At 45.2% G+C, this 3,568-nt stretch overlaps 1 non-coding gene across 1 annotated transcript; it reads left to right on the top strand.

The window, feature by feature from the left end:
- The first annotated feature begins 3,495 nt into the window (after positions 1–3,495).
- trnav-cac (transfer RNA valine (anticodon CAC)) lies at positions 3,496–3,568 on the top strand. Its single transcript has one exon. It is a non-coding gene; the product is annotated as a tRNA-Val (tRNA).

A 3,568-nucleotide genomic window follows, 5' to 3' on the forward strand; every position in this document is an offset into this window, starting at 1 on the left:
AGCCCTCAAGTTGGTTTCTCGACATATTGGTCTAGAAAACCATCCCTAATACACTCCAGGAAATCTTCCTCCACCGTATTTCTACCAGTTTGGTTAGCCCAATCTATATGTAGATTAAAGTCGCCCAAGATAACTGCTGTATCGTTATTGCACGCAGCCATAATTTCTTGTTTGATACTGTCCCCAAACTCACTACTATTGTTTGGTGGTCTGTGCACAACTCCCACTCGTGTTTTCTGCCCTTTGGTATTCCGCAGCTCTATCCATACAGATTCCACACCATCCAAGCTAATGTCCTTCCTTAATATTGCGTTAATTTCCTCTTTAACCAGCATCGTTCCCCGACCTCCTTTTCCTTTCTGTCTATCCTTCTTGATTGTTGAATACCTCAGGATGTTGAGTTCCCAGCCTTGGTCACCCTGGAGCCATGTCCCTGGAATCCCAATTATAACATATTCGTGATTTGCTGCCTCTGAGTGAATTCATCCACCTTATTACGAATAATCCTCGCATTGAGGCACAGAGACTTCAGGCTTGTCTTTTTAATACACTTTGTCCCTTTCGAATTTGGCTGTAATGTGGCCCTTTTTGATTTTTGCCTTGTGTTTCTCTGCCCTCCACTATTACTTTTCTTCTTTCTATCTTTTGCTTCTGCCCCCATTTTACTTCTTTCTATCTCCCTGCATAGGTTCCCATCCCCCTGCCATAATAGTTTAACCCCTCCCCAACAGCACTAGCAAACATTCCCCCAGACATTGGTTCCGGTCCTGACCATGTGCAGACCTTCCGATTTGTACTGGTCCCACCTCCCCCAGAACCGGTTCCAATGTCCCAGGAATTTGAATCCCACCCTCCGGCACTACTCATCAAACCATATATTCATCTGCGCTAACCTGCATTTCCTACTCTGACGAGCTCGTGGCACTGGTAGCAATTCTGAGATTATTACGTTTTAATTTAATTCCTAGCTCCCTCAACTCAGCTATAGGACCTCATCCCGTTTTTCCCTATATCGTTGGTACCTATATACACCACGACAGCTGGCTATTCACCCTCCCCCTCCAGAATGCGCTGCAGCCACTCCGAGACATTATTGACCTTTGCACCAGGGAGGCAACATACCATTCTGGAGTCTCGATTGCAGCCGCAGAAACATCTAGCTATTCCCCTTACAATAGAATCCCCTATCACTATAGTTGTCCCACTCTTTTTCCTGCCCTCCTGTGCAGCAGAGCCACCCCTGATGCCATGGACTTGGTTGCTGCTGCCTTCACTTATAAGTCATCTCCCCCAACAGTACCCAAGGTGGTGTATCTGTTTTGCAGGGGGATGACCGCAGGGGACTCCTGCACTGTCTTCCTTCCACTGCTCTTCCTGATGTTTACCCATTCCCTCTCTGCCTGAGTAACCTTTACCTACGGTGTGATCAACTCACTAACCGTGCTATTCACGACATCCTCAGCATTGCGGATGCTCCAGAGTGAATCCGTGCGCAGCTCCAATGCCGCAATGTGGCCTGTCAGGAGCTGCAGATGGATACTCTTGCTGCACATGTAGTCATCAGGGACACTGGAAGCGTCCCTGACTTCCCACATAGCACAGGAGCAGCATAGCATGTGTCCGAGCTCTCCTGCTGTGACTTAACCATTAGATTTACTTAATTTGGCAACAATTCCAAAGTTTCCTTGCTGCTAAGAACAAGAAGAAATCCAAGAAACAGAAAACTACTCACCACTCAACCAGCCAATCACTTACCCTCTTGGCTGTGACGTCACCCTTTGATTACTTTTGACTTCTTTCTCACTTTTGACCCTGCACCAGCTGTAGCTCGCTGCTCGCTGCTCCTCCAGCCGCTGCTCCTCCGACTGCCGCCGATCCCCGGACTCCCGCTGGGCCTTTATAGGCCGCTGCTCACACCTCCTCCGGTCACTGCTTCTCCCACTTTTGGAAAAAAATAATTCAGTCAGGCAGATTCTGCATAGATTTATGAAAGGGAAGTCATGTTTGACAAATTTGCTGGAATTCTTAGAGGATATAATGAACAGGGTGGATAAAGGGGAACCAATGGATGTCGTGTATTTGGACTTCCAGAAGGCATCTTGACAAGGTGCCACATAAAAGATCACTGCACAAGATAAAAGTTCCCGGGGTTGGGGGTAATATATTTGCATGGAGAGAGGATTGGCTAACGAACAGAAAACGGAGAGTCGGAATGAATGGTTCATTCTCTGGTTGGCAATCAGTAACTAATGGGGTGCTGCAGGGATCAGTGCTGGGACCCCAACTATTTACAATCTCGATTAATGACTTGGATGAAAGGAACGAGTGTAATGTAGCCACGTTTTCTGATGATACAAAGATGGGAGGAAAAGCAATGTGTGAGGAGGACACAAACAATCTGCAAAAAGACATAGCCAGGCTAAGTGAGTGGGGAAAATTTGGCAGATGGTGTATAATGTTGGAATGTGCAAGGTTATGCATTTTGGCAGAAAAAATCAAAGAACAAGTTATTAGTTAAAAGGAGAAAAATTACACAGTGCTGCAGTACAGAGGGAGCTGCGCGTACTTGTGCACGAAACACAAAAGGTTGGTATGCAGGTACAGCAAGTGAACAGGAAGGCCAATGGAATCTTGGCCTTTATTGCAAAGGGGATGGAGTATAAAACAAAGAAGTCTTGCTGCAGTTATACAGGGTATTGGTGAGGCCAGACCTGGAACACTGCGTGCAGTTTTGGTTTCCATATTTAAGAAAGGATATAGATGCTTTGGAGGCAGTTCAGAGAAGGTTCACTCGATTGATTCCGGAGATGAGGGGGCTAACTTATGAGAAAATGTTGAGTAGATTGTGCCTCTACTCATTGGAATTCAGAAGATTGAGAGGTGATCTTATGGAAACGTGTAAGATTATGAGGGGGCTTAACAAGGTGGATGCAGAGAGGATGTTTCTGCATACTAACCTTTTGTGTTTCATGTACAAGGACCCCCAGGTCCCTCTGCACCGCAGCATTTCGTAATCTCTCCCCATTTAAATAATTATTTGCTTTTTTATTATTGCTACCACAGTGGATAACCTCATATTTCCCACATTATACTCCATCTGACAAATTTCTGCCCACCCACTGAGCCTATCAATATCGCTTTGCAGATTGTTTGCGTCCTCCACACAACTTGCTTTCCCACCTATCTTTGTATCATCAGCAAACTTGGCGACATTACAAACATGCAGAGCACAGAACAAATTATTGACGTAGTGACTTTCCCTCAGTTAGTATTTCTTTCATTGTGCAAAAGAAAATTATCGAATCATTAATTATGTTATCCCATGAAAGCAAAATAAAAGTTTAACGAAAATAATTGGCACATTTGAAAGGAACATTTTTGTTTTGTGCCGTTTCGGTCAGAGAAATATTTGTGAAAGGAATTTTTTCAGAAAAAGAGATTCAGCATTTCAGCTTGTCGCTGAACACTTCTCTCTGGGCACTGCATTAGGCAGCAGTTTCCGTAGTGTAGCGGTTATCATGTGCGCCTCACACGCGAAAGGTCCCCGGTTCAAGCCCGGGCGAAAACG

The sequence above is a fragment of the Pristiophorus japonicus genome, unplaced genomic scaffold, assembly GCF_044704955.1.
Source record: "Pristiophorus japonicus isolate sPriJap1 unplaced genomic scaffold, sPriJap1.hap1 HAP1_SCAFFOLD_58, whole genome shotgun sequence".
In the NCBI taxonomy this organism is placed as follows: Eukaryota; Metazoa; Chordata; class Chondrichthyes; family Pristiophoridae; genus Pristiophorus; species Pristiophorus japonicus.